General features: G+C 36.2%; 1 protein-coding gene and 1 non-coding gene across 2 annotated transcripts in view; one reads left to right on the top strand and one right to left on the bottom strand.

Moving 5' to 3' along the window:
• The window catches only part of Aff2 (AF4/FMR2 family member 2), a 321,215-nt gene that overhangs the window by 89,026 nt on the left and 208,488 nt on the right, over window positions 1-23,701 (top strand). The gene's annotated exons all lie outside the window — the stretch shown is intronic.
• Window positions 13,768-13,899, bottom strand: LOC122108495. Its single transcript, XR_006147580.1, has one exon. It is a non-coding gene; the product is annotated as a small nucleolar RNA SNORA68 (small nucleolar RNA).

Here is a 23,701-nt window from a genome sequence, read left to right as displayed (position 1 = left end):
GTGTTATTATATTTCTGTCTCAAAATCTAGCCAAGGGTGATGGCAAGGTTTGTGGGCCCAACTACTTGGGAAACACGGGTTGGAGCTGACAGTACAAGGCCACCTAGGTAAAGTAAGTATGACACACTGCCTGGGAAACACATTAAACACAAAAGGCTTGGGGGGGCATGATTCCAGTGGTAGAATATTTGTCTAGCAAGGAGACCCTGTGTTTATTCATCAGTACTGTATAGAAGCACTAACATATGATGCAACACATGTTATGCATAATATGTAACACACAGGAACCACACAAAGTAGCAGTTTTCATTATTACTAACCTACTATGCTAGCTCTAATGAGCACTAATTCAATATCTAATTACTGATAAGTGTGTTTAGCTCCTTAGAATCCTAAGAAACTTTGGAGGATTGATTTAGGCTTCCACATGTCTTTTTTAAAAAGCGTTTTTCCCCCCCTGGGAAATGTGAATTGATTAACCTTTTTGGTCAGTTTATTTCCCTGTAGCAAAGATTTTCATGATTATGCCTTTGGCTTTGGGTGTACTGATATGTGTACTCATTCTTCAGAAATAGCCAGTAAATAATTTACACACTTGGAAATCCCACAAGGAAATCCATAACATAAATATAGGAAATCGTGGTCCTTATTTTTTTTACTCATTTTTTTAAAATTTTCACTCAATCCCAACACAATAAAAGAAACTAACACCCTTTAGACAGAATCAGGAATATCTTGGAGAGAAACCATATATCATAAAATGTCAAATGATTGTGGTAGAGTAAAATGGTTTGACAAGGGGGAAGGAAATTTATTTCTTTGACTTGAGGGCCCTGGGGCTTTGGAGGGCTTCTTTTAAGAATCCAGGCCTCTGACCTTTCTTAATCACAACTAGAGGTATGAGTCCTTTTTTACTTGTTCTTTTATTGGTGACCCCAATGTCTCTCCCCATTCTAGCAGGATAGAGCCTTGAAATAGAATCTCACTGTTCAGGTGTTGATTGTACATTGTTGAAGAAACAATTGTCTATTGTTGAAAGGAGAGGTATAAAGTGCTGAGAAATAGGGACTTCTTGTGATTCAGTGTCCTTTTTTTCTGTTGAAAGACTACTTAATTCAAATGTACTATTAATATAAGATGAATAATCCACACAACTCCTGTACTCTCAAAGCACAAAATCTATGAAAGAGGGTAAGGGAAATATACGAAGAATTACAATGAATAAACAGCAGGACTCTTTCCCACAGCATCATTATGGACTCCTGGAAAGATGGGTAGAGGCATGCATCTGTAGACTGGGTTAATGCTCACATGAGTGGCCTTTTTCATATTGGTTACAGCAGGGATTAGGTTTTCTAATTGTCATAGTGATAGTCAGAGTTCAATATGGATTACTGTTAGAAACTTCCTTTTCATCTTGCTCGCTTATTGTCTTGGTATCAAGTTATTAGTTCCCATGCGCTCACACCAGCAACTTCTAGCTCTGATCAGTTATTTCCATTGGATACAACCATCCCTATCTTGATCGGGGTTGATCAAGATTTTGGTTTGAAATTATTGTGCTACTGAAACAATTCATCATTTTGTTTAATTATGATATTCAATTTTAGAAAAGATTTCTTATTTTTGCAATCTTCCTTAATTGAATCCTTTGGTCTGACCTGTTAGGTATAGATAAGTTCATATTTACTGCTCAAGAAAACCTCAGAGTAGTCCCTGTTCAAATTACACTAACTCACAAAACCTCATGAAGGGTGACAGGTTTACCAGTATGTTAAAATGGCATAGTGTTAGATTTTTGTGTGTATACACCAAATTTGGACACGAGTGAAAAAAAAGGAGGTCACTTTACATGTCCAGAGACTTTGAAATTTGATCACAGCACTATTATGGCAATTTCTTATGCTCCAGACACGGGAAATTATATATATATATATATATACATATATATATATATATAATTTTATAACTAATCCAAAACATTGGATTATAACTATACAAACATTGAAATTTTCATATCATAGCATTTCCAATGACAATTTTTATCTGTCAATCAGTCAATCAATCTATTTATATATCTATCTTTTCTTCATTATACCAAGTGATCATTTGAGAGGCTTTCAGAATTTTGCTTGGAACATCCAAATACTTTTCTGAAACAAACATGTTGGTGGCTACCTGAACCATTTGAAGGGAAAGCAGTGAGGCAGAATTGCTGAAGTTAAAACTTTGAATATTTTAAGTGCTTATAATTTTTGGGTTTTATTACAGCATTATAGGCTAGATTTGATAAGAGAGAGAAAGAGAGACCCACCCAACCTATATTACTGAGGAGCAATATAGGATAGATGAATCAAATAATAATCTTTAGAAAATAATACTCTACAATTATGCCTTTAACCCATCGAATAGTTGTTTCATTTCATTATGAAAAATATTTAACGAGATGAGTTAATTTTGAAACATTAATTCTTACCATAAAGTAACTAAAGAGTGAAAGATGTCTCTTGGGGAAAATGAAAATTGCCTACAAACTTTACCATTTACCCAAAGTGAACACAGCCTTTAACTTAATAATGCTTAAAAATTCTGTAAGTAGTTCTGGCAGCTTACACCTGTCATCCCAAGTATGTGGAAAGCTGAGAGTAGGAGGACTGAACTTCCAGACCACTAGATATTCCATCTCAACAGAAATGCCCGCATATACTGACATCCCAGCTAAGGTAGGATGTATACATGCAAGGATCATGACCTAAGCCAAGCAAAAACCAAGATTCTATCTCAAAAGTACCCAGAGCAAAACTGGACATATTAAGTGTGAAGCTCTGAGTTCTTAACTCAGTACTGCCATCTAAAAAATATTTCTCTCCTACATTCTTTTTCCTTTTATTTAATTATTTTTGAAGGTAATCTTTCAGTCTTGTAATATTCAATGCATATATTATGAAACTAGGAAAATTGAGAGAATGAGTTGGATTGGAAGGGTTGGGGGAGAATGTTGTACTTATAAACTGATCTGTGAAGTCTAAAACCTTACACTTCATACAAACATAATTAAAAATTTAAGCTTTCATGCATCTATTTATAGGCTGGAATGGGAACAAACAGTTTTGGTCACCAAAAGTCTGCACTCAACTGCTTTTTTGAAATGCATATACTTAGTTGAGATCAGTCAATACTTGTAACTATCTGGCTAACCCATTGGAGATTTGGATGCCTATCATTTAAAAGTACATATTGGTATTATTAATATGATTTTGTAGATCAAAGCCTAATATTGAACCAGGCGCTTGATCCCAGTTTTTTATATTTGATCAAAGGCCAAGGTGGTAGGGGAAGAATACAAAGAAGCAGGGTGGGTGGCTCTTGAGACTAATGTATATGACAATATTTTCAAAGGCTAAATGTTAGCCCAAACATACTCAGAGAATAATTTCACTCAATATAAAGATCAAGTTATTTGAATCAGCATTATTCTTAACACATAACTCTGTCAAAATTTAACAACTGTTTTTGTGAACTTTATGCTTGGTTTTGGAATTAATCCTAAAGCTAGAAATTTCCAATAACTTGTATTTTAGAAGAGATAGAAGCTGATTGTAGAAAGTTGAGGCAGTGATATCTGCTTCTAGATCTGGTCATTTGTCTCATCAAAAGAAGTCAATGCAACAATGAGATGTACAAGTCGTTATGTCGAAAACGAACTTTACAACTTTGGTGCGGGGGGCGGGGGGGGGGGGGGAGAATTGGGTGGGAGAGCCGGAGGAGGATGGGAAGGGATGGAAAGGGGAAACAAAGGAGGAGGCTACAATGCTTGATATGAAATGTACTCATTATCTTGCCCATGTAATTGTAACCTCTCTGTACAGTATATTCACAATTTTAAAAAAAGAAAGAAAGTCACACTGGGAATAAAATTTTCTGACGTGGTTTTTTGAACCTTTTCACTTATCATTTATTTTAAAACTTTGTTTTAGTGTCATAATATAATTTTATGCATTATGATCGTATCTGAGTTCTCCTTTTTTGAAGATTTAGACATTCCATCTAGTCACTTTTAAAAGAGCTGCATTAAGCATTGCTTTGCATTAATCATTTCATATATTTCTAGATCTTTTTCTTTATGATAACATCCTAGAAGTAGAATTATTTGATCAGAAGGTATGAACATTTTGAAGAATATTGATACATATTTCCCAACTATCCTCCAGAAAGGCAGTGCCATTTTGTGACAATATTCTAGCATGAAGAGAGAGTGCTGATATGCCCCCCTCTTTCTGGATGGTACTATGCAACATCACTTCTAAACATTTGCTTTTATAAAAGTTTAAATGTGGCATTTTGAAATGTTCATTATGAAACATTTTCCTTTAACTCTCTATTGGTTATCACTGAGATACCGAGAAATGTTATGAAACAGAAGCCTGCCTGTCTTCCCTTCTGGAAGGTTTTGTGGGAAAAGCCTCAAAAGTGGGACAGTAATTTTGCAGTCTATTCTTGCTTCTGGAAGCAAGATCCAGTTAATAAATTTTCAGCCATCACTGCCAGGGAAAGAGAATTCTAGGTAGTGAGATGCTCAGTCCCATTCTTGCACTGTCATACTGGAGGTTTGGGAAATGGGCTCATGCTACTTTGATTTGTATCACCTCCACATGGAACTTGAGTCTGGGCAATGTCAAACATTAAGCTTGGAATTTGGGGGAGTCTTAACAGAAAGCTACATTTCTGTGAAAGAGCCATTCATTTGGTTCATATGTTCCTTGAAAATATTTACAAAATCATAAACCATTCTTTTATAGTTTCGAAAATGTTACTGTAGTAGATTTAATTAGTTGTATGACTTTATGGCTTCTGGAATATATGATTTCTTTCTAAAAGATCTATCTAAAAATGATAAGGAATGAGGGTTTTGCTGCTCAAAAAAATCAAAAACTTGTGAAGCATGTTCTAGAATTGTTCCTAAGAAGTTATGAGTGCAACATGGCAACAAGAGCCCAGTGTATTCAGAAAAGCAAAGTGCTTCAGAAATGGACCTTTTCTGATATAGTTAAACAGCTCACATTATTGTAACCACAGAATGCACTGTGAGAAGATAAGTGTTGATTCCAAATCACAGTAGGGAAAATAGGTGATGGAGACATCTTTCATTATATTTTGATAGTGGAAGGAGCATCATTTTATCCTAGGGAGAATTTGGCAATGGCAACGCTTCTGATTGCCCTAGATCCGGTCTAAACAGATTTCAATAATTTAGGGACATTATTTGGGGGACTCACTTCTCTTTACTAAGATGCTGTGGTTATGAAATGTTTGAACTGCATCTGATAAATCCAAGTCACACTCAGGCTGAGATGAAAAATCATTTTCCCATGAAGGGAATTCAGTAATGTTATCAACTTCACAGGCACCATGGGGGAAGAAACATTGAAGTACGGGAAGTCGTGGCACTCTCTGTATTTATTAAATAGGCATTCTTGACACTTTTGCTTTGAATCACAGAGTACGGAGTGGAAATTTTACCTGAAGTAGCTTAGTCATTTTTCTAATGAACATATCTGCCCCACAGCTATTGTGTTACCCTTTTCATAATAATAAATAATATTTTAAAGTTGAAAACAACATTGAAAGAAAGTCATTTGTTATTTTCTTTGTTCTAATATACCACACTTAGATTTTCATCAGGTTCAAGAAAGCAATCACTCCAATCCTAATACTAAAATACCATGTTTAATACCCAAGCTGCAAATTCATCCATAGTAGGGTTCCGAGTGGAACAGTGACACAACTCTCAAAGGGTAAGAGCAGCACTGAATAAGAATGCCAAAAAGAAGTCCGAGTGCTGTTTTCTATGGGCTTTCTTTCCAAAGCACTGTGTGTAATTCCTGTCTATATTCCCTGATTACAGAAAGCAGTGAAAGAGATGAATATGAGATGTCACCTATCTTCCTTCTTTCCTGACAGAATCCACAAAAATTGCCACCAGCTTCCAGCAGTTTCATTGTCAGTGGCTCTTCAAGAGTAAAAGATGGCCTCCAGGCATTGTCAAACATCTACAGGGAAAAGGGCTTTTAAAAAATTATAATGCCAAGTGCATGCTCAAAACTGGACTGACTCGATGCATTATGAGACAATGAAAGGGCAAGCTGTTAGCTTTATTGAGAAGAAGCAAAGTCACTAAAACTAAATTGGAACTTTTCTGCATGTAAAAGAACAAGTACTCAGAAATAGAGAAGTGCATGCTTAGAGTTTGTATCTTCCATCTTGACAACTTAGAGCACTTACTTCCACAATGCCTTCTATAAGGAGTTATTGACTAGTTTGTTAGTATAGTAAGCTATATATTCAGCCTTTACTGAAATATGAGGCCATTTTTTTTCAGAATATATAAGCAGGTAGAACTTTAAAATATCCCTGTAGAGCATCACAATAGCTCAATAGCTATCTACTTCTGACTATGTAAGATGATGATAAACAAAATGAACTTCCAAGTATGGAAACAAGGTTGTTCTTTGTTGGTCTTGTTTTTAATGCACTATGTGAAGTTCTTTGTTGTTTTCTTTCTTTCTTTTTTCTTTGGCTTATCCCCTGTTGTCACTGTATTTGATTTTGGTGCCCTGTGTCTTGTATATACATTTATCTGATTTGGGGAAGTGAAACGAAATAACAAAATGGTAAGACAAAGGACAAAGGGTGAAACAATGCAACAACGATACTCACAATATGCTAGAAATGAACTTTACACCTTGAGGGGGAGAGTTGGGGGGAGGAAGGGGGGAAGAAAAACAAGGGATGGGGTAACAATATTCGACAAGAAATATACTCATTTCCTCACGTATGTTGTTGTAACCCCTCTGACATCACCTTGACAATAAAATTAAATTTAAAAAATCCCTGTATTAAACTGGCATTGAATGCTAATTCTGCAAGTATATAAAATAAAAGCATAACAAATAATATAAAAATAATGAATATAAATAATAAAATTAAAATAAAAACACTATTTGTCAAGAGATTTAAGTGTAAGTCTTTTTTTTTTTTTTTTTTTTTTTTTTGGGTCCGGTTGTGGGGCCTGAACTCTGGGCCTGGGTGCTATCCCTCAGCTCTTCAGCTCAAGGCTAGCGCTCTACCACTTGAGCCACAGCACCACTTCCGGCTTTTTTTTTTTCTTTTTTGCTTATGTGGTGCTGGGGAATCGAACCCAGGGCCTTATGCATTGCAAGGCAAGCGCTCTACCACTGAGCCACCTTCCCAGCCCAAGTGTAAGTCTTTTGCATAATACTTTTCCCATGTTACCTTGCCCATTTTATTTGTCCTCAGAAAAAATTTGTGATATAAACAGTCATTTTTAAGAATACTGTTCTTTCTTGTTTTCCTTATATGTTAAATGAACTTAGTGTCTTCCTTTTCCTTTGTGGATTTGGTTTGACTATCAAGGGCAATATTTTTTCAGCTGAATAAAACTGTAGGTAGACTACAGTTAAAATAGTTATGTAGAACTCATCTATAAAATAATTTTAAAATACTTTGAATTATTTGATATTTTACAGACAGTAATTTGAGGAATAAAATTTGTACACTTATATCCTGTGTATATATATATGATGGAGATCATGTAAAAAACAGAATAGTTGAGTTAGGTGACATACCACTATAATCCTAGTTACTTTTTTTGTTTTGTTGTTGGTCATGGGACTTGATCTCTGGGCCTGCTCACTGGCCCTGAGCTATCAGCTCAAGGGGAGTGGTCTACCACTTAGCCACAGCACTAGTCCCAGTTTTTTGGTAGTTAATTAGAGATAAAAGTCTCACAGGCTTTCCTACCTGGGCTGGCTTTGAACCGCCATCCTCAGATCTCAACCTCCTGAGTAGCTAGGATTACAGGCATGAGCCACAAGCACCCAGCAATCCTAGTTACTTTGAAGGGGAAGAGTGGGAAGATTTTAATATGAGGGCAGCCCCAAACAAAAAGTACAACACAAGATGCAGGGCACCAGAATCAAATACAGTGAAAACAGGGGTTATACCATGGGGGAAACAAAAGAAAAAACAAAAAACAATCACATAATACCTTATAAATGCATTAAAAACAATAACAAGCAAGACAAAACCACTTGTGTCCCTATCTTGGGGTTCATTTCGCTCAACATCATCTAATATGGTCATATGTACATAGCTTTTGACTTTTTCGACTTGTCCTAGACATATACTAGTTATTGCAAATAAGGGCAACCATGAGACCTATGTTTCTTTGGCCTTGGGGAGGGGAAGGGAAATAACAAAATGCTGAAATAAGGATGCAGATTGACCCATTGTAACAATGAGATGTATAAGACACTACGTTGAAAACAAACTTTATAATTTTGGGGCGGGGGAAGGAGGGAAGAGTTGGGGCGGTGAGGAGGGAAGGGATGAAATGGGAAAAACAAAGGAGTAGCTAACATTTCCTATCCATTTCGATAGGAAATGGACTCATTACCTTACTCATGTAACTGTAACCCTTCTGTACAGTATTTTTAAAAGCATATTAAAAGTACAATACAATATCTGAATATAATAAGCACTGGAACTGTGGTTCAAGTACCCCAGGAAATGAGGTGGCTCTGAATTCATACCACTGTACTGCCAAAAACAAGGCAAAATATGTTAAAACTGAGTGATTGTGAGTATATATCACTCAATTGTCCTTCAGAATTAAAAAAAAAAGTAGCTGGATTATCGTTCCAAATAAATTCATTAAAATCCAGTCCACTTCTACTTCCTGTGCACTTTAAGCCCTGACATTGAGTTCATTACCTACAAGAAATGGACTCCTTAGACCACAGTTTTATTCATTTATTTATTCAATGCGCACTTGCAGAATCCTGACTGTGCCAGCAATGAATCTGGATGCAGGTCACATAGCAGTTCAGGAAGAACACACTGCCCCTGCTCCCGTGACATTTGAGTCTGTCTCGTCCACTGTGGGTACCCCACAGCCTAACATAGTGTCTTCTACAAAACAGATTTTTTTGTGCAGTATCAGGTGATATTGAATGGTCGCATGGATTAATGTATTACGGAGAAAGTGAACAAGAACAGTTCTCTGCAAATTTTGACTTCATTAGCTCCAAGCGCCATTCTCTGCCTATTATGAATGTCACTATATGCTATCATGAATGTCACTTACGCTATCATGATACAGCTTGGATATAATCCATCCTGTCAAGTAGCATCCCACTATGAAGATCAAGAAGGCCAAGATCCTTCAGATCTCTGACTGAGGAACAGTGCTTTTCAACTTAACAACTCCTACTCATTCTGATTCATTACTTCACTTATATCTGATAAGCTCTCAAAAGCTACCTTCTTGCTCTGGCCCTTGGGAAACTAAATGCTTTCTATGTGATTTTCCTGGACTAAGCATCCAGGATTTTCGAAAAAAGCACTTGTGCTACTTAATCCAAGCCTAATCTCACCATCCTCATTTCTTCCATTAGGATGTCATTACACTGTGTTTATTTCTATAAGCTGCCTCACATATGTTTTGTGACAGAACAGTATTGATCATGTAAAATATACAAATGAAAGTGCAGTTGGAACAAAGTCACTGACCTTTGTGGCTTAACTGATAAGGGTTTCCATGTCAACTAACTTATTAAACTCCATGTGTGCTTTGCTGAGTTATTTTATATGTAAAAAGAAATGTATTATGACTATTGTCAAAACAACATATATTGATTAAAAATTAGTATTGAAACTCTCAGTACATTTTATAGGCTAAAGACATCTAAACTTGAACATAGTCCTCTCAAAGAAAATTACTACTTGGAATTGTGTTGGGCACATAGAACATGTTGGCTGAATTGAATTCTACTCCATATTTTTTACTTCCTAGACTTTTGCAGGGGATTACAAATCACAATGAAAATATCTTCATCTACTACACATATGTCAATCATGGTTATCAAATGTTAAACATTAACATGGCTTCGCACATTGGGTCCTAGACCAATATGTATCTGTGGTGTTATATCCTAAACACTTTTTATTTTGAATGGATGAGGAGAGATCATTAAAAAGGTAAATTTGCAACATTTCACTTCTTTCCATCTACTGCTTTTTACAAAACAGCAGGCTAGGATAGTAAGAAGAACAATTGAGCACTCAACTTCTGGACCTTTGGATAGATAATGGTTCCATCCCCAGCTGATTAATTTTTATTCTTACTACTGCCTATCATACTGATGCCAGTTGGAAAGGGAGCATACAAGGTGTCACCCAAGAAAATACTTTCTCAGGGAATAAACTAAAAATGAGAATATTTCTTGGGAATAGAGGGAGTTAGAGTAATTAAAGCATTACCTTTTCGAGGCTTCATTTTTTAATTCATGCATTAAATAGATGAATAATAATTACATTAACCTGTAGATTATTCAGCTGAAATAGTAAACCATTTGGCGTAGTCATAATGAAAATTGTCCTAATGGTGCCAAAAAGAATTTTATAGTGGCTTTTTAAATACCAAAGAATTTCCTTATTGTTGTGATAAAATACAGATGTGCCTTGGAAAGAAACTTGCATAGTGAGCAGAAATAGAATATATAATTAGAACAAAGAGGCCTTAAATCAAATTAATCTTCATCTGACAGGAACAGTTACATTTACATCACTGAGTGCAAAGTCATAGCCAAAATTGAAATTAGAATCAGATAATTATGATAAGAGAGGACACTTATGCTGACTTTTCTCATGCATAATTGGAAAGCATACAAAATGCAATGCTTGTTCTAATTAGAATTAGCATTAAAACATGCCACTTCTGATGAATTCTGGGGTTTACCATAAAATAAGTTGTTTAAATAATTAAACTGTGGGCATGGAAATTTGTTTGCTTGTTTGTTCAAGACCAGAACAGTAAATGAGTTTAGGAACAGGGTAAAAGTTTTATAATATCAACAATAAGAATGCTATTAATTTCTTTTGTCAATAGCTATTATAATTCTGTTGGATTTGCTATGTTCTTCTTTTGAGAATCTGATTTTATTCTTAAATGTTCTATTCATTTCCTTCTTCAGTATCTCTGTCAGTTTTCTTACATACTCGCATGACTTATAACCCCTGTTCTCACTGTATTTGATGTTGGTATAATTTTTTGAGAAGAGAAAAAACAAATTGTTTAAATAGGGATACAGGTGGACCCATTGCAACAATGAGATGTACAGGATGTTGTGTTGAAAATGAACTTTACAACTTTGGTGCGGGGTGGGAGGGTGAGGAGGGGGGAGATGGGAAGGGATGGGAAGGGGAAACAAAGGAGGAGGCAACAATGCTTGATAAGAAATGTACTCATTACCTTGCCCATGTAATTGTAACCCCTCTCTACGGTATTTTCACAATAAAAAAAAATAACAACACAGGACCTAGTTGTACACTTGGCATAATATAAAGTGTTTCTGGTGGTTTTAGAAATACAGATATCAGAAGACTTTGTTGTATACTTCTATTATTTCACCTTGGAGATTAAATTTGCTGTTTCTGAATGATCATACTCAAAGGGAAATTCTGCTTCCTGTTGATAGATTCTTTTGATCTGTTTTTTCCTGAATTCTTCACTAGAATCAGTCACTTAGAGTGAGTGACGACGTTACCAGCAAGTTTGACGTTACCAGCAAATTTGACTGTTGAGAGCAGCAGGGAAAGGTATTAGCTAGCATTCTAGACTTTTAATAGGGCTTCAGGTTTCATCACTATGTAATAGATGCTTCTCCACTGTATTCCTTGCTTTTCTTGATGTCTTCTCTAGTATTCTATTTCTTATCTTCTCTTTACTTGTTCCCCTTTACTTCTTCGAAGGTGAAACTTTTGGTTTCCTCAGTAAGAGTAACAGGTCTAGCTGTTCAAGTAAAACCCCATAAGCTCCATAGAACAATTTTATCATTTACCATTAAATTAATTCCATTCGAAAGTGACGCACATTATTGTGGATTATGAAACTCCTAATTCCATCTTTGATAGAAACATACGGGCTGCTAGAAATTTATGTAGTAAGTCTTTATTTCTTGATTGTGAGTAGAGTTTTTCTCTACATAAAAATGTAACAGTGGCAGAGAATGTAGGACTTCTGTTTAGGTAGCATTGAATGGTTTACCATATGGGGCTCTTTAAAATGTTCCAAAAATTTACTAAGAGAAGTTGTGCGTGTCGTTTCCATGAAAGTATTTATAAACATGGAAGATTCTGATCTGTCAAGGATTATTTAAGGTAGTGTTGCCTGAGGTTTCTTTAATTCTATGATCCTAATCAGCTTGTGGCTTAGTGTTCTCTCAAAATTTCTCTGGGCTCAGAAATGCCAAAGGAAGTACTAAAGTGAGAATTGTTTTTTCAATGTGGATGGTGGTAGCTTTCTTCATCCTTCACATTTCACTTTATGAGTCTGGTTGGTAGGTTTTGGTCTAAAAGGAGAAAAGAACTAGTATTAAAGTGTAAGGACTAGCCTAATATACTTGAAATATTATGTGAAACTAATTTCTTGCATGGTTCTATTACTAGCATGAATTATAAAACTAGGGGCTCCTCTATTGTGTCATGTTAAAGAAGGGCATTCTGAAGGGAAAGAAGATGCTCAATGCCAGACAAATTTGCTAAGTTACCATAAAATCAATTTTAGTATTAATGTGGTTGAAGGATGTAGTTTAAATGATTATAGTTAAGTGACTGTAAAATGCTAAACATTAGTACATCTTAAGCAAAAGGGCTGATATGAGACTATGACATCATGGAAGGTATTACGATTGTGACCTGATGGGCAATTGTCAATATGACCATTTTGAGAAGATTTCTAGTTTTAAGAAGCCAACAAAGCTGGTCACTGGTGCCTCATGCTTGTAATCCTAGCTACTAAGGAGGCTGAAATCTGGGGAATTTAGTTTCAAAACTAGCTTAGGCAGAAAAATCCATGAGATTCTTCTCTCCGATTAACCAGCAAAAAGCCAGAGAAGTTCAAATGTGGCTCAGAGTATAAAGCCCTGAGTTCAAGCTTCAATACTGGCACAAGAAAAAGAAAAAAGAGGCCAAAAACACATCCCCAGTGATGGACTCAGAAGACAGTTGCCAGTTGAAAACTTTTGTTATACAAGCTAATTTACTTCCACCTAACTGTGGGGTTTGTTGGGATGTTTACCCTTAACCAGCAACCTAAAGCTAGTCTTAGCACATAGGATATTATGACTTCATAATATCCCTGCAACCACATGCTGAACAAATGAATTTGCTAAGAACTTAAAAGTGCCGACAAACAAATTACACTATCCTGATAGAGGGTGATTATTGGCATTGTCAACTTGGTTGGTTATCTTTAATGAACATATGACAGCTTCATTTTCACAACTTGGCTGGTAATATAGGTAAAGGATATTTAATGTTTTTTAATGAGTAATATGCAATTCTATACCAATTTATATTTACATATATCATTGAAATCCATTGTCTTTCTTTTCTTTCTATTTTTGCTGTAAATTGATTGGCCATCCCAGGAGAGTCAGAAATCTCTCTTCTTGGTGATGAAGCATAGCTTGTGCTGGTAATACAGGACATGGTAGGACAACAGTACTTGAATTTTGGAGTCCTAGAACTGCTTGAAAGCCAGCCAACAAGATAGGCTTGCCTGAATTTCCTCCACATCATGATCTAGATGGAGAGGGTGAGATCATTGTGCCCATGTCCTGGTCTTTAGAAACAGGTAAGGCACCATCAAGCCTAGCAACTGCCCAAAGTGACAGGCCCCACTGGGCCCCAAGATCCTCAAAATTCACTTTAAGGGGCACAGTCACAACCCTTAGAAAGCAATGAGATCCATTTGTTGTGTGTACTTCTGCTTAAAGCACTGCTAGCGAAACTATGACTATTAGGTTGATGAGTGTTTTCTCCTTTTTCCTTCTCACATTTCTGTGAAGTAGGTCAGGACATTGCAAAGAAGGAATAGTAATATGTGGCTTCAATGTGAGAAGACTTGGGAGACCAGGTGAATTCTTATAAACTAATGGCTACCCTGGGACTCATTCTGTCTCCTTGGTATTTCTTTGTGCTCCTTGGAATACTTGAATGTCCCCACTTTCTTGGCTTGTAAGGGCCTGCTCAAACTAGTACTCCCTCTGGAAGTTACTCACTTTTCAGTCCTCTGCCCAGCTCCCTTCCAATACTACCCACAGCTGTCAGTTCTCTTCCCAGTCCCACGTTCCTCCATTCCTATGATTTATTAAATCATCTATCACTCTATCATTCTGTGATCTGGTCACATGTACTTCCCATAGTAGAACAGTGACCCTGGTGGCTTCTGCATCTTAGACTTGCTTCTAGGTTACTTCCAACTGATTTCTCTCCTCCACAAATGAGAGCTAATTTTAAGAGGACATAAAATTAGATGTAGTTTACACTTCTTTCCAGGTTTACAAAGGTGCAAGCATGCTGTTTTCCACTCTTGTTGCCTTTGCTGACAATTTTGTAGTCGATTTTAGGGATTTTCTTTCAAATGAGACCAGAAGTGGACACATGCGCATGCGTGAGTGCCCACACACATAGTCATACACATTTGTAAGTTACTGTGGTCTGTAGGACCGTTCCATTTCAAAGAAGTAATGACTTGGGCTACAGAAAGTCTTTTTGATAGGTATCACATCAAGAATAAATTCCAAAGGAAAATTATATGATAGAGCAGATGTTACATGTCATGTTTGTAAGATATATTTGTGGTGGCAGAAAGTTATGGAGGCCTATTTATTTTGTTATGCAACTGACGATTAAGTGGCATATGGTTCCCCTTAGCCAACTAACATCTGCCCCTTGGATGTCATAAAGTCCATAGTTCAAGATCAAGTTCAAGAGAAAATCAAAATCATGATCAATAATCAGGTTTTGTTGCCATACCATTTATTTTTTATCTCTGAATTTCTCCCTTAATTTGCTTCTATAGCCTTTTGAAGTAGATAATATTCTCTCCCATTTACAAGTGAAAACAATAGGAAGCCAAGAAGCTTAGCATTTCTACTGTTAATATATATAAATATATATGTATGTATATGTTTGTGTGTATACATATATGTGTATTGGAAATAGCCCCCAGGCTCTGGGTGGCCTGTCATTTCTCCCAACAGAATGGAGGGTGATCCTGGTGAAGGGAAGCTTGATAGATGAAAAAAATCATATTACAAAGTAGATATATTTGAATTTTTATTGTAATATGCTTACTACAGAAGTCTTTACAATTGGACTTGCTTTGTGAAAAGCAAAATGTGCCTTCCGTGTGAAGGGGCTATTTTGAATATGTTGGATGAAAGGCAGCTACAGCAGCATGAAGGCTGCCAGAAAAGCATGAAGTGTGAGTGGTTTTCACAAATGGCTAGAATGCAATCCTGTGACAGAAGAAACGAAGGTGACAGGGTAACAGGCAGCACTGACAGTGATGTATTTTTGTTCCCTATTGATAAACTGTTGAACAGTTTTAGAATGCACTGTGCTTTATGTTCCTCTAAGTATGTCATTGAGTAGCTCAGTTAGAAATACTGAGCGATTTCTTAGTTCATAGAAGAGTAAGACCTTGGTCCTGCCCTTCTACCTTGCAGTTTGTCTCTGTTTCCCCCTGCTGGCTTTCACTTCAGTGTGAATCCCTCAGAGACATTCTGAACCTTTTGGGACAGAGCCAGAATTGTTGGGGCAAAGTGAAAAATGATCCTCTTTACACTCAGGACTTGGGATTGTCAGGCATTTCTTCACTGTGACAAATACTTGAGAGAAACAATTGTAGAGGAAGAAAGATTTATATTTGGCTCATTATGGCACAGAGAATGTGGAAGAGCAAAAGCAGCTCTCCTCTTCAAAGACAGAAAGCAGACGGAGACAAGAGTAGGAGGACAGGGACAAAGTATAGTTACCAAAACACGTCTCCAGTGACATAGTTCCTCCACGTAAGAGGCCATTTCTGAAGGCTTCCAACTTCTCCCACTCATCACGTGCTATCGTTTATCTGTGAAAGGGTTAAACCACCGATGAAGGCCCAGCCCTCAGGAGTCTCTCAGTCCTCTAAAGACAACCAGCTGTCAACTAAGACCCAAACAGATGAGCTTTGTGTTGGAGGGAGGAGGCTCCTATTTAAACCATCAATGATTTCTAAATGAAACATATTCCAAACCCACACCTTCTTCTCATTGACTTGATATTAAATATGATTTTCTCCCAGGAAAGACTGCCATATTTCTACCTACGTGTGAAATTATGAACAAAGAATTGAATTTTGCAAAGTAAAATGGCGCTGTAACATTGTGATCCATGCTCTGCCAACAGACCTTTCTTGGAAAGTGTGCAAACCCTTTTGTTATGTATGACCATTTTGAGCACAATTCTCAGGTGCCTACTCAATACCTTTGTATATTATTCACCCATCTATCCATCTGACATACATTTCACCAGTGCCTACCATGTCCAAGCACTGTACTAGATATCAGTAGTGTGTGACAAAGGACACATAAAGAGTACCAAATTCCATTATGATTGGACTAGTCTTGCTCGTCACGTGGCTTTTAGATTTGGAGAGAAAAGTATTACGTGTGTTGTATGATAGAGATAGCAAGATACTGGCCTGAGAGCTAGAGATTCATTCCAGTAAACGTTATTAGGAAAACAAAAGATGATATTTGAGTTAAATTTTGAATTTTGGGTCATATTTATGTGTTTGGATGTATGCTTATAAGAGAAGAAATTGCTCAAAAAGAGAATATAATAAATAAATGGACAAACATTTAAATTATGTCACAAGTGATGTTGCAAAGCAATCCAAGCTCTACTGAGACGCAAAAAGGTATTGCTGAGGAATCTACAATCAGAAAGGTTTGCCAAGAAGTGTTGGAAAGAACATGAAAGAGCCTGAATGGAGAAAGCCTCTTGTACTTCCACATAGATCATAAATATGTTTAAACAAAGTTTTCTTGACTTGTTTGATTCATTTTCAATTACATGCTGATATGATTTTCAGTTTAATAAAGCAAAGATGTATTTCATGGCAGCTGTATTTGTGCAAAAAAAGAGTTAATATTGCCAGGTTGAAATTGTGGTAGTTTGTTGAAAAGTCTTCTTGCAAGATCATCCTTTAGCTGCCCTTTGGGACCTTGATTTGAATACATTCCTTTATGAAAAGATTGCTGTATTATACTAATGCTCTTTGTACATACAACATAGAGATGCCTGTCTTTTCCCGTGATTCTCTTGTCTATCATAAGCCTTATACATGAGTGAACTGTGTATCGAGTTTTAGGAGTCTTTCTAGTAGTTTTTCAAACTTTCAAGCATCTTTTTGGTTCCTGCCAAATAAGACTAATGTATACCTCAGACTATCTTCTTTGTGTTATCTGAGAAAAGATAGTGTGTCTTCAAATGCAACATATCCAGTTTTAGAAAAGCCTTCTAATTTTTAGAAGCAGAAACCTGGCCTGCATATCCTCTTCATAAGAGTATCCTTCTCATTTCCATCTTGACATGTGAAAAAAAATATCATTTATTTCTACATTGAGCTATCCAGTAATGAGCATCCTTCAATGCACCCAATTCCTAAAAGGGCAGCCATGATTTGGCCAGCCCACCATCTTATCTGTGTTGTCACTGGCTGCACTATAAAGACAACAGTAAATATTTTCCCCCTCTCACACTAGGAAATCTATGATCAGTTTGATCATTGACTCATTTGATTTCTCACCATAACAGATGTTGCATTTGGAGATAGAAATCAATGTTACAAGAGTATTAACAAGATGAGAAATAACAGGAAACTGAACCCAAATGGCTCTCTGCTGATTTAATACAGCCTGGTCTTGCCTGTTGTTATGTCCAGTCTTGCCAATAGATTTCAAAGGATGTAATTTTAAGTAGGAAATGAATTCTGTGAAGTGTGTATATGCATTCCTGATAGCTAGGAGTAGAAAAGATAGGCAGACGGGACTCCAAATTGAAATAAAAGACAGATAGAAAATATACTTATGAAAGACACCTGCAGAATTCATGCAAGAGTGGATATAGGCAGGAGACTGCTGGCCCTACAAATGTGGTTTTTGACCCATAATAGGTTACAGCCTGATTTAATAGGTCACATTTCACTGCCTTTATGGGCATACTTACATCTTCTTTTCAGGGTAATTATCTCAACGCACATCTGATGTGGCAATGTAATTGACTCTTGCTTTTGTACAGTTATAGGTTAATGAACCAGACTGACTTTTTAGACCAAATCACTCATGTTTTGTTTTTGAAATGCAATAGAAATGTATTTAGAACTGATGTTTGATACATTAAAATTCTCATATGGCTGACAACTTTGATTTCTCCTCCTTTATGCATCACAGTGTGCAGCCATGAAGAAAGGATAATAGAAGCATCTGAAGGCAGCCTGGTTATTTGAAATTTAGAACCCAACAGGAAAGAATGGCAAAATGGTATTTTTTGATGAGTTGAAGTCCGTCTGTACAAAGCACCCTGTGATTATTATAGATGTGTGGCTTACAAGTTTCTACAACCAAGTATGATATTGGATTCCTTTTAATTTTCAGTTTTAAAAAGTCTAAAATTCTTTTTAAGACATAATCCTTTTACTCTCTAGATGAAAATCACGTGATGACCTATTACAAATTTCCAAATAGAAGAAGTAAAGAAAAATGATATTTAGCCTAGAATTGGGATGGAGAAAATAAATACTGTATGATTTACGTTGTCATAGAGTTACAACACTGTAGGATCAAAACCAAAAAGTAGTGGGAAAACTATGATAACTAACCATCTATCCATTGATCAAGAAGCGACTGTTGATGGATTGTAAAATCCACTTATTTTTTAAACTGCATGTGCATGTAACATGTAGCATATGCATATAACAAGATGTTAAATCAACAAATTTCTAGTTAGAGCCATGGAATCTTCTCTTTTTCAAAATCTGTATTTCTTAAACTTTAAATTATCATAATGAACATTTTTACTATAAGATAAAAGTATGTCTTTGTAAAAGTAACAATATGAAAGTCCATGATTAAAGTAAGAGTGACTACACATTTGATTATATTTACATTATTTCCCGCAAATCTTTATGAGGACAAAATAACACTCTTATGAAGACTGTTCCCAACACTTAATGACTACCTTGTTTTAGCAAAGTTGGGGAGCAAAGTAATTTCATAAGGACTTGTAAAGAACATAGCCCCCTGAGTAGTAAATGAGATTCGTCTTAGAAATATGGAAAATTGAAGAGAGAATCCCAGTGAAAAATGCAAATGATGAATATGCTACAAAAAGTGAAAATTGCTGTTTAAAACCATGGCCAAATGGTTGGTGAAACTAGAACTAATTTCAGGAGTCCTAAAAACAGTGAAATAATTACAATATAGAACAGATATTTGGGGCATCCAGTGGCTCTCCTCACAGTACTACAAATAGAAGGCTGTAAAGAAGAGTCTGCGTGCATAAGAAAATGGCCCTTTCATTAAAAAATCAGAAATAGAAGCTAGTCAGTTTGTGTTGGGTTGGAAATGTATTACCACCAGACTCTGATAAGTTAAAGCACATAGCCATTCTTGAGCTTTTGAGAAATCACTATCATTTCTGAGAGCTGTCTCTGAATGAAGAATTTGTGATCATCGTGAATAACTGTGAAGACAACCAGCAGCACATAATGGCCAGAAATGGCAGTGCCACGTTACCACCCATACAGCCTGTCATTTTTAAACTCACCATTATTTGTTAATATTGCATCTTTTCCCAAGAGTCAGTCAAATCAATCAAAAAAATTAAAATTAATAGTGTATTAGCAAGGGCAATTTTTAGTAATAATACCAAGTTATAGAATTATTTAGAAAAGAGACATAATAGAAATCTCGCATACCATCACCATCTGCAACTTACCTCTCACTTCAATTCTAGTAATTATATTTTTAACATGAGATAGATGCCATATTCTTCTTGTATAGGCAAAGACTGACACGGAAGAAAAATCCAGAATGGTTTATATTTAGACTCCTATTGATCCACATGTTTTCCATTGTGTATGAAGAGATATTTTAGTAATCCTATCTCTTCCTTCCCATTTTACTTACCTCATGTTATACATTGAACTTTTATTTATAGTTCTTTCTCCATATTTCCCACAAGATTTAAATAATTTAATTACTACTATTGTAATATGATTAGTGTTTTAAAAATATCCAGCTGGGTACCAGTGACTTACGTCTGTAATCCTGACTACTCAGGGGGCTGAGATCTGAGGATTTCAGTTCAAAGCCAGATTGGACAGAAAAGCCCAGGAGACTATACCTCCAATTAAGAAGAAATAAGAGCTGTAATGGAGTCATGTGTCACATGGTAGAGTACCATCCTTGAGCAAAAATATCAAACAATAATTAGATGGCCTGAGTTTAGGCCCCAGTACTAGAATGAACAAACAGATGACAAAGAGCCTAAGAGCAACGCATAAATCTTCCAGAATTTCCTCCTTTTCACTCATGTTTTTATAAACATGTTGATCAATAACTAACTGCAGACCCCAATGACATTGCTCTTTGTCAGCTGAATGGCAGGTGTAAAACTCAGTGAAAGCTTCATCATGTAATGAACTTTTGGGGTCTTTAGAGTGACCAAAACAAATGAGGTAAACTTTATTGGACTGGAACCTAAGAGTTCCAGTAATATTTCATTAATTGTATAGTTCGGCTCTTTTACTTTATTCATTATAATTCTGCACAATCAACACATCCTTATTTTGAATGGTTATTAATGCAAATGGATATGCCTCTAGTGAAAAGCCCTACAGAAATGTCTAGTCAGTCCTCTCTTCATGCAGATATGTTTCATTAGATGGCCAGCAAAGAGTCATGCATTTCTTCTGGTTTATAACTTCTATTAAGTTATACATATAAATTCTATATAGGGTGAACACGATACCATCCCTTTTTGATTTACAGCAGCAGCATCTTTCCAGCCTCTGACTCTGTCTTCACAGAAATGTATCCTTTGTTTATGTACTCTTTTTGTATGTGGGTACTTAATGCTGCCCACCTGTTATTTTATATATAATAATATGTGTAATAATATTTAGAACCACTCATATAATCCAGAAAAAGGTTATTTTCTCAAGATCTTCAACTTAACAATGTCTTTGAACATATAAAGTAGTAGCCACTCTTTTTACATGTAATTTAATATTCAAAGTCCATAGAATTTTCCTAAGCATACCTTTTGGTGGTCATTTTTTTGTCGACCAAAATAGTTATTCAACCAATAACGGACAGAAATGACAGTGACTGGCATCAGGGTATCTTGATATGAACAGCTGTGATATTTCTAATACTGTAGTAAACTATATCTTACCTCAAGTCTAGCATGAATTTGGAGATCATTCAGTGCTACTTGTACCTTTTAGAGGTTAGGAAACTGAGTTCCTAAGAGAGTAGATATTTTGAAACTTTTATTTAAAAACAACAGAGGGGGTAACAATGTTCAACAAGAAATATACTCACTACCTTACTCATGTAATTATAACCTCTCTGTACAGCATCTTTATAATAAAATAAAATCTGAAAAAAAGTAATCATAGTAACACAAGAACAAACATTTCCCCAATTCTTGATAAGAAAATAAGGGTTTTTCTTTGTGTATTTGATTTTAAAGTCTTTTGGGTATGATTTAGATTAAACTAGGCTAAGAAGAATATTGTGTTTCATTATGTATTTTAGTGAGCATATTATCAGTAATATGTTTAGCATAAAATTTATTAGTGACATGCCCTTTAATTTAGCCTATCTAATTGGTGCTAATTTAGTTAGATTGCATTAAATTATACTATTTAATGTAGCTATACGTGGGTCAAGAAATCTATTTCAGCAAGTTAGGTAGTTTTTTGTGCAGCTGAATAGTAAAAACACATAGCACAAAGGTGGCTGAAAATGAAAATATTCCAAAATAATGGTTTCATTGAGTCTTATTAGAAAGGTGCAGAGAGCTTTCCTTTTTCCTCTCATCATTTTCCTAGTTTGTCAGAATTAACCAAAATACAAATTAGGAAAAAAGGATCGATACTTGTAAGCATACTAGAATCTGTTACTAATCCTTATTATCAGCCTTCTAATATAGGGATTTCTGGTTTGTTATGTTAGGGAGCAAATAACATTAAAAAGGAAAAGAATAATAAAATTGTATCCTGGTTGATCTTTGTGCCTCTCTATTTGGGTTTTATTGGTTAAAAGACAAAAAGTTGTTGTCATTGTCCCTTCAGTGGTGTAATGAAAAAATAAACAATTGCCATTAAGAATCCACATGCACAACAACAAAATGTTGCCCAACCCCTCTCTGTGGTATTGAGTGGTGAAACTAGAGTCTGAAGAGCAGGCTTCCGTTATATATTGTCTAAACTCTGCCTCACATGATATGCACTCACACCTCTCATTTCTCTGAACTCTGCCACTTAGTATGCATAGCACAGTCTCCCAGACATAACTAAATGGATGACATAACATGACCGGAGTTCATTCCGGAATATAATAATGATCCCTAGATGTGATTTTTTTTTTGGCTTGTCTCGAAGTAAGAATAACCTTGGTCTTTGGAGGAAGCTGTCATTATTCTAATTACAACCATAGGTGACTTCTTCCTCAGTATTTTTTCAGATAGCTGCAACATGAGGGCTGATTTGTAGAAATGAAAACAGATTTGACAGAGACTGGATGTTTCTCTTCCTTGGGCCTGTGGCATCTTAGGTGCACTAGGACACTGATGTTGCCTTAGGTCTTTTTGGAGTGAGTGGGTACCACACCAGGTAGTGGGAGCAGCCCTACCTGTCTCCAGTTCTTCCTGAACAAATCAAGCCTCTTTCCCTCTGCATAAATATTCTCTAGGGAGCAAGTGTCTCACAGGCCATTTGGTTTGTCGGCTGTGTACATTTGAAACTTAATCTTCAGCAACTGTTCTTACCAGTGGTAGAGAACACAGTCATAGCCTGGGAGGTGACAAAAATGCAGCATATCTTAAGAAAACCTCTTGAATGCCAGATAACTAGGAAAGTGTGTGAGACAATGCTATTCCTAATCAACAGTGCTGGGGCTTGAGACTTTGCTCTCCCCGTACCCACTGAATTCTGCTCCGCAGAATCTGGTCACTGTCATTGCCTATTGGGCCTCCTCTTTGCAGCCCCAGATGCTCCTATCTTTTGTTGGTAGACCTAGGATGAAAGAGAAAAAAGTCTTCATTAGGAAGAATTTCAAGGAGCCAGGAATCACACACATTTTCAGCAGCATTGGGGAAGAGAGGCAAGAGCAAGTTGTGAAGACACTTTGTATGTAGGAAGGCAACCAAAAGTATGCAGCCTTGTAGGCCAATAGCAATCCGGTTGCCTGTGTTGGCTCAGCTCTGGAACTAAAAACCTTGATGAGATGAACCATTTCCTAGTACCTAATGTGAGGGTACTTAAGGATTCGATAGTTCTTGCTGAGTACAATTCCTTCCAATAATAAAATTAATTTGACCATTTGGAACAAGATCTAGTAATGGGCCTCATCCAAGCCTCTAAATATGCATATTCCACTTTGGAACTATACATAATTGCTCAATTGCACCTGCAAATCATGTTGTTAGCTCACTAATTATTCAAATAGTGGGGGCAATTCCACAATTGTGTGTGTAATTGTGTTAATTGTTAATGCAGTTA

Source organism: Dipodomys spectabilis, unplaced genomic scaffold (assembly GCF_019054845.1).
Source record: "Dipodomys spectabilis isolate Male_0828 unplaced genomic scaffold, ASM1905484v1 ptg000060l, whole genome shotgun sequence".
Classification (NCBI taxonomy): Eukaryota; Metazoa; Chordata; class Mammalia; order Rodentia; family Heteromyidae; genus Dipodomys; species Dipodomys spectabilis.
The sequence above is the reverse complement of the archived record's forward strand: the minus strand, read 5'-3'. Positions and strand labels throughout refer to the sequence as shown.